The following is a 16,540-nucleotide window of genomic DNA, read 5'->3' on the forward strand; positions in this document are numbered from 1 at the left end:
TAAGATAACTCCCAATCCAAGGATACTTCACTCTTCTTTGACTTATCATACAACTACGTGTACTATCTCGTTATCCCACCAAGCCTCAACATTCGACCACTAAGTGCGCGACATGGTTACCTCAAGGTGTGAACTCATCCTATTCTAAGTTCTCATTTCACTCCTGTCTTATCGCTCGCACTTCCGTGTAAGAAAATTTTTTATAAAACTTCTCAATGGAGAGAGAAACTCTTCACATTATATTAGTATTCGCCACGATGGTGAATAGTCCTAACAACCATTTTCGGGAACCGATGGATCCTCCGCGGTACGGACCTCTTGAGAAACGAACCTGTTCAAACGTGTTAAAAAAAAAATTCTAGCTAGGAACGGCGTACCATCTCCATTAAAATTTTAGATCGGGATACTCGTCTCACTTCTAAATTCGGGATGCCTTACAAAGAACCTCGGGGACCCGTCCAAACATGAGTGCCGTGTATCATCCACAACCAACGGACCAAACAAACTTACGTTTTACATCTTGGAAAGACATGTTACAAGATGGTATTGTTACCTTTAGTAGTTCCTCTTACCACGACAGTTACCATTCGTGTATTAACGCCGCACTTCTGAAACCCTATATGACCGCAAATGTCATACCCCTATTCGTTGGACCAAAGCATGTGGCAAGCAAATCACCAAATTCGAACTCATTCAAGAAATAACATTTGAGATCGTTCAAGTCCGAGAAGGACTCAAGACGACCCGTAGTCGCCAATAGGGCTATACCGATATTCGACGTAAACCTCTCGAATCCCAAGTCAGTAACCGTGTAATATTGAGAACCCGCACATTGGGAAGGTGTAATCCGTTTCGGGAATCAGGGAAAGTTAAAACCGCTATATATTAATCCTTTTGAAATCTTGGGGCGTATTGGAACCGCCTCCTACCGTTTAGATCTCCTGACTCAATTAAAGTTTCCGTTTACCTTACATTTCGTGTAACAAACTTAGAGACGTGTCCTGCGGAACAGGAACGTGCTATCCTTCTAGATAAACCTACTATTGATGACAAACTCCCCTCCATGGGAAAACTGGTTGAAATGGTGGATCGTAAACCAAGCCTTAATACAACGTGAAACACCGACTATCCAAATTCGTGGAAATGCCCAAGGACATATCTTCACTTATTCATAGCATTGACAACGCAAGGTCTCGAGGAAGAGACATCGACTATTGCTTCCAACTAAATTTCGGGACGAAATTTCTTTTAAGGTGTGGGTAATGTAACATCCCGCATTTTTACGTTAAATTATTTTAACGCCCGTCTTTTTATTTTAAATAATATCCTTCGTGACTAGATACGTATCCTCCATTAGCTAACATTCATAATAATTTTCATTATTGGATTATAACATCTCCCGTTAATGTGCGTATCTAAAATATCTCGTTTAGGTAATTCACGCACCCGCTTATAAACTAGAGGGACTAGACTTGCCAAAAGACCAAACCTTTGACTAGGTCAAAGTGGTCAACACCCACCTCTTTCTTTCATTTTCCATTTCATTTCCTTTTTCTTAAATACTTTCACCATTTTTCTCTCAATCTTTAAAACAAGAATTCATCATCTAAATTCGGATTAGGAGGCTAGCAACAAAACAAATTACATATTTGGAATCCTCTCTTCATCCTCTACAACTTGATACCAATTTCATCTCATTTGGGTAACTTTCTAAAATCACTAGATTTTGTGTTCTTGATGTTTTTGAATTATAAAGTTGTTAATTAGTGTATATGGCTCAAGTCTAACATGAATATATGACTTGTATGCTCGATTTGTTGTTTTAGAGTAACTAGCATGAACTTGAAAATGGGTTTGCTTAATCTTTGATGTTGGATGAGTTAATGTTGTTAAATTGTTTAAGTTCATGTTTTAATTGTGTTACTGATAGGTCAGATCATGTTGAGATTGAGAGAAATGATAAGATAAAGAGAGATTCAGTAGATAGGAATGAGACTCGGTATTAGAGAGAATCGGCACAATTACATTCCACAACTTCTAGAACTCAGTTACAATGCAATGGCTATCTAATTAGGACTACTTAGGTTCCTTATATAGCCCTCTTATAAGGAACCTTCATTTAAGCTTATTTTCACATTAACACTATACAACTTCAGGGTCCTAACAATCTCCCCCTTAGTGTTAAATGTGAACTTTACAGCATAATCCTATTTTGTAATCTTGAGAGGTCCAAACGTTAGTTTCCATCGTGTGCCATCTAGTTTCGAAACTTCTACTTGATTTTCTAAAACTTGCTTAGAAGGTTTCCAGACACCCCACGCTTTTCTTGGATCTCCCTCATATAATGGATATTCATCCATTTCTTTGAAATATCTTCTCTTTCTCTGTCCACGAAGTATCTCAAACTGTCTTGTACAAATTCGGAGTTTCAGAAGATCTCTTATATGCTTTATGAATTCTCCAAGACCCATTACCATGTCAATGTCATGGAACTTGCTTTGATGAATCTTAAGATACTTCAGTGCAGCCTTAAGTGTTCCATCTGAATATTTGTTCAGCTCTTCAGTACGAATGAACACCTTTTCTTTTTGAGAATTTACAAAAACAAACCCTTCGGGTTCGAATTGCATTTGAAACATCCTCATATCCTTCAGTCCCTTTGTAAATTGATTCGGACACGTAATTCGAATCTTTTTTCTTTTTGCTTCGAGACCTATTTGAAAATCTTCACGTTTCATCAGTTCAATTGTCTCCATCATGTATCTTTTTACAGATTCCAAAGCTTGAGCCTTAGCAAAAGGTCGAATGGTAATGATACTGAGGTAGTTGTAGATGTGAATGATGTCAAGCATGTCAAGATTATGAAAGTCTGCTTCTGTGAACTTGTACTCTTTCTCATCTTTTCTAATAACGTGGAACTGACTGATGACGTCTTTCTTTTCACTTATCTCTATTCTGACTCGAGTAATATTCAACACTTCTGAAATACGATATTTTCTTTGAAGCCACAAATCATCTTCATCTTTGTTGATATGTTTCCTCCACATAAATTCATACCAATTCCTTTCACTTGCTGGAAGTAATCGTGAACCTATATAAGTAAACCTTTTACTCCTTGGTAATTCATTGATGCGGAAGATCTTGTAAGCATTTTCCTCGATGAATGTGTTTCGTAACGTTATAAAATCATGTTCTACTCCCAACAATAATCTTTGCTCCTGATTCTTAAAGAATATTCCATGATTGTATTTGAATCTGGAATTCACTGTTTCTCTTGATGTACGTGTACCAGAAGTTGAACTTTCATTAGCATTTGTTGGATTTGAACTCAATGAGGGTGTAGAATTTGATGAATGACCAGTAGGATTTGTTGCATCATTATTTGGATCATCATCATCTTCAATATCATCAAATATCTCATCTTCATTTGGATTAACATAAAGATTATCTTCATCGTCATCAGAAGAATCCATTTCATCATCACTTTCTATTACAGGTTCAGGATTCTCTTCATCTACAATCTCTACATCTTCCGGAATTGAAGATACTGATGATAACTTTCTTAGAATGATAAATCCATCGTCACCCGTTTCTTCAAGATAGAAATCACTCAAGTTCAAATCCTCATCTATCAGTCCACTGTCAGCCTCATTATGAACAACTAGAATTATAACTTGTTCAGGCTCCTTATCATCAATTTCATCATGTGTAGAAACCATTTCTGATTCCATCTGAACTTGTTGAGTTTGTAAAGCTGATGAAGACCTTACACCACCACCCTTAGTTGAAATGTTTACCGTTAGATATTCTCCATCTACTCCTATCTCCCCCTCATGACTATTCTGAGGATCAGAATCGTCATGTTCATCATCACGGTGAGGACTCAACGGAGAAGAGCACGAATTAAGTGGATATTGAACACGAGCACGAAACAATGCTTGAAGCGAAGTGCTTCGAAGAACATCTAGATTGACTCTAGAAAACATACGACTAAAATATTCTTGCTCCAAAGCATCATAGAAATGTGGTAAATGAGAAGGTGATGGTGGAAAAGTAACAATAGGAACACCGAAGCAGCAACTGTTGAAGGCGATGTCGGTGGAAGTGTTTGAGTTACCGTGAGGGCAGGTAAGGATGATTGTGCGGTGTTATTCTTATATGTAGGGCTGTACGTACTACTAGTCAGATTCGTGTTATCCCCTTCTGATGGAGGTTGGGTAACAACCGGAGTTGTCATCGGCAAAGTTTCTTTCGAAGCATCTTCCTCCATGACTTTGGTCTCTTAGGACTCTGACAAAGTAGTAGAACTACCCGTCTGTTTAGTTCTCGCAGAGATATTGCTATCCTCGACTCCTGAAATCATTGATATACCATGAGGTGGCATATATCTTTCAGTTAAAGACTCTTCCTCCAGACCCTGAGATTCAGAATCTGGAAGAGAAGTGGTTTGAACCAATGGATCACTTTCATGAACCAAGGGAACAGTCTGCCGGAAGTCTGATAAATATCCCGAAGGATTGTCATGTTGACTCGTTTCCATGGGACGCGGCAGATCTTCCTCATCAAGATAAGCCGGACCTCGAGACCCTGTTGTACATTGAGGTACAGGAGGATTTCCAGCCGATACGCAGGGTGCCTTTTCAAGATTTTTCGGCTCCCCTTCGTCCGTTCTGGACTTCAATGATTGAGTTTCCTTAATCGATTGAGTCAACGCAGACTTTACTGCAGAGGAAGACTTTACTTCCTTAGATGCCGAAGCACCTTGCTTTGTAGGATTTATTATTAAGTCCTGTTTAGATTGGATGGGCTAAGTGGTCATTTTACCATCCGTGCGTTTAGATCTCTTGCCTACCGAAGCTTGTGCTTCATTTAGCGTAGGGCTTACTGTTATTCTTGAATGTGATACGGAGATGGGTGAGGGTGACCTAATTGGTTCTAGGTCTTGGTCCGTATCACCACTGGTTGGAGTAACTGTTTGGTGGACGATGGGTGTCGAAGTCCTAGATCTAGTTACTCGTTGGGCAGGTGGAGTCTGAATCATCTCATCAGGCATGTAACGAGTTCTCTTAGGAGAATGTTCTGGAGATGATTCAGATGCTGTTGCTGAAGTATCACTACTTACTTCGGGTGTTGTGGAAAGGGTTGGTTCAATCCTAGTTGGACTAGGTTCCCTGATCCTCACGGGTTGAGCTTGGTGTGCTACCCTAGATCGTTTGAGTTTTACCCTAAGTGGAGGATTAGCTGGCCCGGGTGGTTGAACTACAGGTTCCTCTACAACCTCTGGGGCTGGAACCACGGCAGGTTCAACTTGTTCTTGTTGTACCGGGTTCGGAAGAGGTATTCCTATAGCCTGAAAATAAGAACGCATACGAGCGTCTTGGGGTTCAGCTAGCCTCACTAGCCAATTTGGAATTGGTGCAGTGAATTGATTATCAGACACCATAGGGGTGTTCATCTTCAGCTCTCCAAACCTTTTCATATGTAATCCATGTGTACCTGGTAAAAGATATTTGCATTTCTGCAAGCATTGATAGCATCATGGATAAAGATACAGAAAAACCTTTCGCAAGGGATGTATGAACCCCTTGGCTTTTCAACCTGTGCCTGAACCAAATCCCATATAAGTTCTGCATAATCAGGATTCTCTACTCTTTTGAATGAGTAGAAAAGTTTGAGCATCAGCACAGTTAAGCTATCAGATCCACTTCTTGTCATCAACAAGCATCTGTTGATGATTGAGAAGATCACATACCACCTTGAATGCAGATATTTCTTCTGAAACTTAGCTGGTGGAACATTGGTAGCTCCAACATAACCAAGATCAAAGACAAAAGTCATCATTTACTGAGTAGCAGGAAAAGTAGGAGCATTCTGTATAAGAGGAAGTCTGAATATCCTCCTGAAGTCAGCTTTTGTAAAACTCCTGAATCCTTGTACTCCCCTCAGCCTAAATTCAAATCTGGCTGGTTCGCCCTGTGGATTAGTAACATTTGGTTGTGTGGCCTCCACAAATCTGATTGATCTGTTAAGAATATCCAAGTCTGTTTCTGGCACACTAACTGTGGAGCTCAGAGCAGGCCATAAAGTATGCCTCTCTAGAATTGCAGTCCAATATTTGCAGGGAATATTGGTTTCAGAGTTGATAAAGTGATTGTTCGCCCTTTAGCTGTAAAGATAAGAAATAGAAGACCACAAGATATTTAATAAAAAGCATATATCTCTATTCTTATTTGCCTTTGAAATCCTTTTTATATTTTTTAAACTTTAAGATTTTTATGATTTTTCAAAAATATAAAAGACTTTTATTCTCAAATATGAACAAATAATTGACAACCATGACATTCATATGATATTCATCTTAGTACAAAATCATCATGCAAAGTCAATTATATAACACTTAGTCAATTTCAGCACAATTCAAGCAGATTCGGTAGTTATGAAAACTTTAGATTCTGTAACCAAATAAGCTTGAGTTTTCATATCAGAAAAATATAGAATAAACATGTTAAGTGTTTGAAGATATAAATTAGAAACTTTCAAGGTACCAAGTTTCAGACTCGGTATCAAGAAGGAAAACCAGATTCGGTATCTTCAACAATTAACAGAAAGTCACTCAAACCCGCATATTCTATCATATATCATGTAATTTCACAACCATGATCAATCAACCATTCAATTATAAGCATATTAACATGTTAATTGTATGAACAAATTCGGTATCAGGATAAGAACACATTCGGTAGATACAGAATCCATCAAATAAGCAATTAAACATGTAATTAGGCTCGGTCAAATGATAGATCAGTCAATTTAACTTAGATTAGACAAGATTTCATATTGATTTTCAAAATCAATTGAGTTTAATCAAAGATTAATTGAACTCGACTCAGACTCGGTATAATCAACAAGATTTCAAAAATTAAAGGTCATAATCCAGTTATTTTGAACTTTTCTGGTTGATAAAAACATAATTATCTCAGATCTACAATTATATATCTTAAACATTGATTAAAATGAACAATTACCAAGAATTTGAAGAAACAGAATGACGGACTCGGTAGAATTAGGCAGATTCGGTATAATCAACAGACTCGGTAGATAATTAATAACAGTAAGAGTAATGTGTGACTTTGACTCTCCTTTTATAGATACCGAAGGTAAAATACCGAATGGGCTTTACAGAATGGGCCTAATATACCGAATTCAGTCCAATTTTTTAAAACATTAACAATTTAACTTCAAATCTTGACAAATTGATTTTTCCTCTTGAAATCCATTTTAATCTTTTCATGAAAAACAATTCTGAGACAATTTTTTTTGAAAACTTTGAACTTACCGAATCTGTGCAGTTGGTTGTCAGACTCGGTAAAATGCTAAAAATAGCATTTATTCAGTAAAATTTAAATATTTTTGGATTTTATCCTTTCCAATTTTTATGAATTTTTCAAAATAAGATTTGTACTCAAAAGAGCTTTGAATTTTATACAAAGTACAAATCTTCAGTGATACCAATTGTTAACACGGGTTGCATACTGAGATGTATACAAGCTATAGTGAATTATTTCAGATAAAAATAAAGAAATTTTTAATTCACTTTTTGAAAAAACAATATTTTTGAATAATTTTCTCATTTTCTCCCTTTTTCTCCCCCTCAAAATGTGATATACAAGAAAGTAAATCAGCATTTTGATTATGTTCCCAAGAAAATGAATTAACTCTCCCTTGAAATAGGATATCAATGAGTTACCTCCCCCTTGTGTAACCATTGAACAAATGTACCTAGGAAGTTATCATTAATCTAAAGGTAGTCCCTTAAAGAAAAATTATCTAAAGCACTGAAACTTAGTTGCTCCCCCTAGAAAGTATCTACTCCCCCTAAACACAAGATCCCAAAAATAAGTCCCAACAGATCTAAGGAATATCAAGCATTATACTCTACCATGCCAATCTCTTTGATCAAGAATTTTAGCCTAAGTTCATCTAAAGGTTTAGTGAACATGTCAGCTAATTGCCCTTTAGTAGGCACAAAGTATAATTCTACATCTCCTTTCTCTACATGGTCCTTAATGAAATGATAACGAATATCTATGTGTTTAGTTTTAGAATGCTGAACCGGGTTGCTTGTTATTGCAATAGCACTTTGTGAATCACAATAGATCGGGGTCTGAGAAATCTTAAAGCCATAGTCCAAGAGTTGAGTTTGCATCCACAAAACTTGTGAACAACAGTGAGCTGCAGCAATGTACTCAGACTCTGTTGTTGATAAAGACACACAGTTCTGCTTTTTGGATGACCAACCAACTATCCTATTCCCCAACATCTGAATTGATCCAGATGTGCTTTTTCTATCAACATGGCAACCACCATGATCCGCATTAGTATAAGCAGTGAGATTGAAATCGGATCCATGAGGATACCAGATCCCAAGGTTAGGTGTACCTTTAAGGTATTGAAAAATCCTAACAACCACTTTGGAGTGAGATTTCTTTGGGTTGGACTGAAAGCGAGCACAGACAGTTACGGCAAGTGTAATGTCTGGTCGACTTGCAGTCAGATACATTAAAGAACCAACCATGCTTCGATAAAGTGTAATATCAAAGGGTTCCCCATTAGTATCAACATCCAGTAAAGTTCTCATTGGGGTTGACATTGGTTTTAAAGCAGTCATTTTAAAACGTTTTAGCATATCATTGATATACTTAGTTTGACTGATAAAAATCTCATTTGGTAATTGTTTTACTTGTAACCCCAAGAAGAAAGTTAATTGGTCAAGCATGCTCATTTCGAATTTGTTGGCCATAAGGTCACCAAATTCTTTGCATAAGGCCGGAGACGTGGAACCAAAAATAATATCATCAACGTAAATTTGAACTAAGAGAATGTGACTGTGGTTTTTACGGATGAATAGCGTTGTATCAATCGTTCCACGAGAGAAGCCATTGTCCAGCAAATACTTTGTTAAGGTCTCGTACCATGCACGCGGTGCTTGCTTCAGACCGTATAAAGCTTTCTCCAAGTAGTAGACGTGGTTTGGATGAATAGGATCGACAAAGCCCTCTGGTTGATCAACATAGACTTCCTCTTGAAGATAACCATTCAGAAAAGCAGTTTTGACATCCATTTGAAACACCATGAACTTCATATGAGAAGCAAATGCGAGGAAAAGACGAATTGCCTGAATCCTAGCAACCGGAGCAAACGTTTCATCATAATCAATGCCTTCTTGTTGTCGATATCCTTAGGCCATAAGACGTGCCTTATTTCGAACCACAATTCCATCAGAATCTTTCTTGTTCTTGAAAATCCACTTTACCCCTATTGGTCATTGACTCGTTGGTCTTGGAACTAATCGCCATACTTTCAATCGTTCAAATTGATTGATCTCGTCTTGCATTGCAACTACCCAGTATGGATCTAGTAAAGCTTGAGCAACCGTTGTTGGTTCAATCTTACTAAGAAAGGCTGTGAATAGACACATATTCTGAGTAGCCCTTCGAGTTGACACTGGAGCAGATGTGTCACCAATAATAAGATCTATTGGATGACTTTTAGTCCATCGGGTGTGTGGAAGAGGTTGTATATCAGTGGTATCCATTGAAACATCAACCGTTGTTGACGTTGAGTCGTGATCCGCTTGATCTGATGTAACATTATCTAATGGATTCAATAGAGTATCTGGAGAAACAGCTGAAGTTGTATCAACTGATGAATCTTGAATTGGGTCAAGATTATCAGTAACAAGAGGTTGGAGGGAGGATGAAGAAGCAACAAGTGAATCAGTTGGTGTTGAATCTTCATCAAAAAGACTTTGAAGAGTCTCCACAGTAGTTGACTATGATGGTGTAACCGGTACGGCTTGAACATTTGAATCCCGTTGAGGAGTATAAAGACTATCAAACAAGATATCCAGTTCCTCTGAAGTAACCGTAGGAACACCCGAAAATTGAGTTTTGCGCGAAAGAAGTAGTAGCCAGGTTAGGATCGGGTTTTGAACTGAGTTGTTCAAAAGCCATTCCCGAAAATTCATCGAACTTGACGTTGATGCTCTCTTTAACCATCTTTGTCCGCTTATGATAAACACGATAAGCAACTTTGTTCGAGGAATAACCAAGAAATATGGCCTGATCGCCATGAGGATCAAACTTTCAGAGGCTGTCAAAGTCGTTAAGCACATAGCATATACAACCAAAAACACAGAAATATTTGACATTCGGGCGTCTACCATATAATAACTCATATGGAGTTTTATCAAAACGTTTGTTTACAATACAATGATTTTGGGTATAGCATGCAGTTGAAATGGCCTCCCCCCACATTTTTGGAGGTAATTTGGAGTAGGCAAGCATCGTTCGTGCTGCTTCGCACAACGTACGATTACGTCGTTCGACGACTCCATTTTGTTGAGGGGTCCGAGCAGCAGAGAACTGATGTTCAATGCCTTGGTCTTTCAAATAACTATCAAGCGGGTCATTCTTAAATTCCGTCCCATTATCAATTCTGATGCTCTTAACATGTTTGTTAAAAGAGCGTTGAATCTTTTTAATGAATTCAATGATAATGGCGGGGGTTTCTGACTTAGTTCGCAAAAGAAAAATCCATGTAAACTGGGTATAGTCATCAACAATGACAAGCACATGTTTCTTGCCACCGAGGCTAGAAATACGCATGGGCCCACATAAGTCCATATACAATAATTGCAAAGACGATGAAGTACTGGGGTTTTGCTTAAGCGGATGATTAGTCCGTTTCAGCTTACCCATCGCACATGATGGACACACATGATGCTTATCATATTGAAAGGTTGGAATACCATCAACTAAATCTTTAGAGACTAGTCGATTGATACCCTTGTAATTCAGGTGTGACATCCGATGATGCCATAACCATGAATTTTCTTTGGTAGAACGAGTGGCCAAACACATAGTTGCATGTGATGGTGTATCATTGAGGTCAATAGTATATATTAAAGCACAACGTTTACCAACAAGAAGATCATTCCCTTCGGTGGATTGCACCGAGCATTGTCGACATTCAAACAGAACTTGGAGATCTCCATCACAAAATTGGCTCACACTAAATAAACTGCACCCCAAACCCTCAACATATGAAACCCGTTTGATTGTTATGCCATTTTGCACAAAATCTCCGTAACCCGTTATTGTTGCAATCTCATCGTTTCCGAATGTAACCGTTCCTAGGAATTTGTCAATGAAGTTGACAAGAAAGGATTTATCGCCCGTCATGTGTCGAGAACAACCGGAATCAATATACCAAACACAGACGTCGAAACCCTGTAAATGTGAATTTCCTAGAGTTTAGGTACCCAAAGTTTTTTGGGTCCTTTGCGGTTAGTACCAACAATAAACTTTGGATTAACAACAAACTTTGGATCAATGATGAAATAATCACGTAAAGCATCATGCAGTTTAGACAATAAAACATCATTTAAAACAACATTACATGAAGCATCATACGCAATATCAATCTTTACATCTTTATCAGAAGTCTTAACACACAATTTATTCCAAGTAGAAGTTTTGTTCACAGACAAAAATTGAAAAACATGAGAGGATTTCCTAGGCTGACTAGCAGTTTGCTTTGGTTTGGTTGCTACTTTCTTAGTCGTGGACTTAGGAACCCATACAGATTTGTAATTCAAGTTTGAATTATGACCTGTGACATGAAAAACACCGTTGTTAGTTAGACGTCCAAACTTTTCAGTTGACACATGAGATGACTGATTTTGCAGAATTTCCAATTTGATTGTACGTTCTTTTGCATCATACTCACTTAAATCAGGTTTAGAACTTGTGTGAGTTGTGGACTTAACTGATTTCTTTAAAAGACTCTCTTTTGAAGTTTTTGACATAGGAATCATAGGAATCCTTTCAGTTAACACAGAACCATTTGGAGAATGAACCTTTTTGACAAAATATTGAGTTGTAGAAACAACTTTCGAACCATGATTGCCAAATTGAGAACCTAGAGGATTTTTAAGAATAGTAATGGGTTTTACATCCTTAGATGTTGTTGTTCCCTTCCCCTTCTTAGTAATCCCATCAGTACATTCAAGCACATTGGTTGCAACATTAGACGTTTGCTTAAGTGTGTTAGCCTGTTTCATTTGAATTATCTTTTGTTTTAAGCTTTTAATCTCAAGACATAATTCTTCAGCAGAAACTATCACTTCACCCTCCTTAAAAGCATAAGTACATTCTTTCTTAGGCAGTGAAGGCAATTTATCACACAAAGCAAGCATTTGTTCTAATGATTGGCACTTAAGTTACAAGTCAATATTCTCCTGTTCAAGTTGAGCTACTATACGATTCAAATTACGTACAGCAGGCAAATGCAAGTAATAATCATGCAAAGGATGAAGTTGACTTTCAAAATCTATCAAAGGTTCAATGTTCGGTTCATCCTGAGGTTCTACTTTTTCATCTAAAGAATTTTGACCTATAGAATCTGTCTCAAAGAAGACAGTTAGTTCATGTGCTAGGTCTTCACGGAAAACATCATCTGGACATGCAGGTAACGTTGGTAGAATTGGTTTCACATCAAAAATTGGTTCATCAAACACCTCATCTATTGCAGTAATGCTAGAACTAGGTTTGTTAAACACTTCATTCTCAAGCATTAAAATGTATTTCTCTAGCATGAGTGTTGGGATATAAACCAGTCTACGCTTAGGCACATAATCTTCACGTTGCATGTTCTTTTCAGTTTTAACAAGATTTTTCAAGAAATCAGGATTCGATTTACCTATCGTAGCATTGATTTTTTCATACATTAAGCTAATTTGATGGTATTTCCTAGATTTACGATTTTCAATAATATCATCAAAATCAGCATAAGAAGCATGTACAAAATGCGATGGTAAACCAGCTTGAAAATAATCAGAATAATATAATCCTGGAATCTTTTTGGAAGCATTTTCCAAAATTTTCGGATCATCATAACCCAACCCCCACTTTTCACCATGAATCGTTTTTGGTCTATTCATGAAAATCGTTTGTTTTGAAAGTTCCATATCCATGATAGCTTTGGATTGCTCTGTTCGATAGAGTTTTTCCTCATATCGAGCAAGTTGTGCTTTCATTTGAAAAGATTCTTTTGACAATAAAGAAATTTCAGTGTTCTTTTCAATTATGGTGTTTTCCAATTGAACGATTTTCTTGTTTAGTTTTGAAAGTGTGGGTTCATGTTGGTTTTTCAAATCAGAAAGATTTTTTTCTAAAAATTGTACTTTTTCTGCAAGTCGTTCCGATTTTAAACGATAATCAGTTCTTTCAACTTTAATTGGATGAATTGTCTTTTTCAGATCTTCCAACTCAGTTTCCGTAGAGTTGAGTTGGAGAGTCAATTGTTGCACATCCGTTTGCAATTTGGATGAGGAAGGTCTGGTCTCATTCATTTTGATTTTATCTTTTAAAACCTTTTTTCAGATTTTAAGCCTTTGACTTCTTTTGACATTGAGACCAGATTCTTCATCAAGTCATTTTGCATTTTGATAAAATCAGGTGAGATTTCAGATGATTGTACCTCATCATCATCGGATGTTGAGTCAGAATTCTTCATTGCTTCCTTAGCTTTGATGAGCTTTGTCACCTTGCAAACATTTGCATGTTCCACTTCTGAATCTGAATCGTCGGTCCAGTTAAACCAAGTATCATCAACCGGTTTTAGCTCTCCCCCAGTTTCCACAATCTTAGCCATCAACATTTTCTTCTTGTAGTAAGCTGTGTCCTTCTTCTTAGGCATCTTGCACTCACGAGAGTAATGACCAGCTTTGCCACAATTGAAACAAATTGAATCTTCCTTCTTGGAATCATCAGCACGTTGTTGTTTAGATTGATCAGCTTTCTTGTAGTACGAGGAAGATGATGAGTTTTTGCGTTGATTGCTTGATTTGCCTTTAAACTTGTGTTTGTTCAAGGATTTTGTGAACATGGCTGCCATCTTGACTAATTCAAGGTGAGAATCATCAACATCAGAAAGATTCAAATCTTCTGAATCAGTTGATTCTTCAACAAGCACTTTCTTGGACAAGCCTTTGGAAGACATCAACGATTTGCTCTTCTTTTTAGCAATTAGGGTCCTTCCTTCTTGAAGTTTAGACACTTCAGGTTGGTAATGCATAAGAACTCCAACAAGCTCATGAATAGTCAACTTGTCAATCTCTTTAGTAGATCGAACAATGGTTCCATAAGGAAGCCAATCAGCATTGAGCTTTTTGAGAAACTTCATGTTGACTTCAGCATTTACTTTTATGATCTTGCACCTTTTCAACTCATTGAGAACACCATTGAAATGACAATAGGTATCCTTGAGTGGTTCATCAGTTTCCTGCTTGAAATCTTCATAGAATCCCAGAGCCTTATTCAATTTAGTAACATCTGACATGTCATAACCTTCTTGCTGTCGTTTGATCTCATCCCATATAACTTTTGCTGTTGTGTTGCTATCAACATTTTCAAACAATTCATACGGGATAGCTTGCATAACAATATTATTTGCCTCTATGTCACCCTGAGCTCTCTCACGCTTATCACCAGAAAGTTCATAGACTGGAATTGGCATACCAGTATCCAGATGATAATCAACAACTTGACCATCTCTCAGAGAAGCCCAAATGTACTTTGCTTTCTCACCCTTATAGTCTATGTACTGAGTGATACGGTGAAGCCACTGAGTGTACTTGCCATCAAACTGTAGTGACCCGAACTTTTCCATGTTTATATATATTAATTGAGATTGATATTTACATGATTAAATGTTTCCAACATGTTAAGCAATCAAACTTGTTAAGACTTGATTAATTGAAATATGTTTCATATAGACAATTGACCACCCAAGTTGACCGGTGATTCACGAACGTTAAAACTTGTAAAAACTATATGATGACATATATATGGATATATATATATAGTTAACATGATACTATGATAATTAAACATATCATTAAGTATATTAACAATGAACTACATATGTAAAAACAAGACTACTAACTTAATGATTTTTAAACGAGACATATATGTAACGATTATCGTTGTAAAGACATTTAATGTATATATATCATATTAAGAGATATTCATACATGATAATATCATGATAATATAATAATTTAAAATCTCATTTGATATTATAAACATTGGGTTAACAACATTTAACAAGATCGTTAACCTAAAGGTTTCAAAACAACACTTACATGTAACAACTAACGATGACTTAACGACTCAGTTAAAATGTATATACATGTAGTGTTTTAATATGTATTTATACACTTTTGAAAGACTTCAATACACTTATCAAAATACTTCTACTTAACAAAAATGCTTACAATTACATCCTCGTTCAGTTTCATCAACAATTCTACTCGTATGCACCCGTATTCGTACTCGTACAATACACAGCTTTTAGATGTATGTACTATTGGTATATACACTCCAATGATCAGCTCTTAGCAGCCCATGTGAGTCACCTAACACATGTGGGAACCATCATTTGGCAACTAGCATGAAATATCTCATAAAATTACAAAAATATGAGTAATCATTCATGACTTATTTACATGAAAACAAAATAACATATCCTTTATATCTAATCCATACACCAACGACCAAAAACACCTACAAACACTTTCATTCTTCAATTTTCTTCATCTAATTGATCTCTCTCAAGTTCTATCTTCAAGTTCTAAGTGTTCTTCATAAATTCCAAAAGTTCTAGTTTCATAAAATCAAGAATACTTTCAAGTTTGCTAGCTCACTTCCAATCTTGTAAGGTGATCATCCAACCTCAAGAAATCTTTGTTTCTTACAGTAGGTTATCATTCTAATACAAGGTAATTATCATATTCAAACTTTGGTTCAATTTCTATAACTATAACAATCTTATTTCAAGTGATGATCTTACTTGAACTTGTTTTCGTGTCATGATTCTGCTTCAAGAACTTCGAGCCATCCAAGGATCCATTGAAGCTAGATCCATTTTTCTATTTTCCAGTAGGTTTATCCAAGGAACTTAAGGTAGTAATGATATTCATAACATCATTCGATTCATACATATAAAGCTATCTTATTCGAAGGTTTAAACTTGTAATCACTAGAACATAGTTTAGTTAATTCTAAACTTGTTCGCAAACAAAAGTTAATCCTTCTAACTTGACTTTTAAAATCAACTAAACACATGTTCTATATCTATATGATATGCTAACTTAATGATTTAAAACCTGGAAACACGAAAAACACCGTAAAACCGGATTTAAGCCGTCGTAGTAACACCGCGGGCTGTTTTGGGTTAGTTAATTAAAAACTATGATAAACTTTGATTTAAAAGTTGTTATTCTGAGAAAATGATTTTTATTATGAACATGAAACTATATCCAAAAATTATGGTTAAACTCAAAGTGGAAGTATGTTTTCTAAAATGGTCATCTAGACGTCGTTCTTTCGACTGAAATGACTACCTTTACAAAAACGACTTGTAACTTATTTTTTAGGCTATAAACCTATACTTTTTCTGTTTAGATTTATAAAAT

Source organism: Rutidosis leptorrhynchoides, chromosome 3, assembly GCF_046630445.1.
Source record: "Rutidosis leptorrhynchoides isolate AG116_Rl617_1_P2 chromosome 3, CSIRO_AGI_Rlap_v1, whole genome shotgun sequence".
Classification (NCBI taxonomy): Eukaryota; Viridiplantae; Streptophyta; class Magnoliopsida; order Asterales; family Asteraceae; genus Rutidosis; species Rutidosis leptorrhynchoides.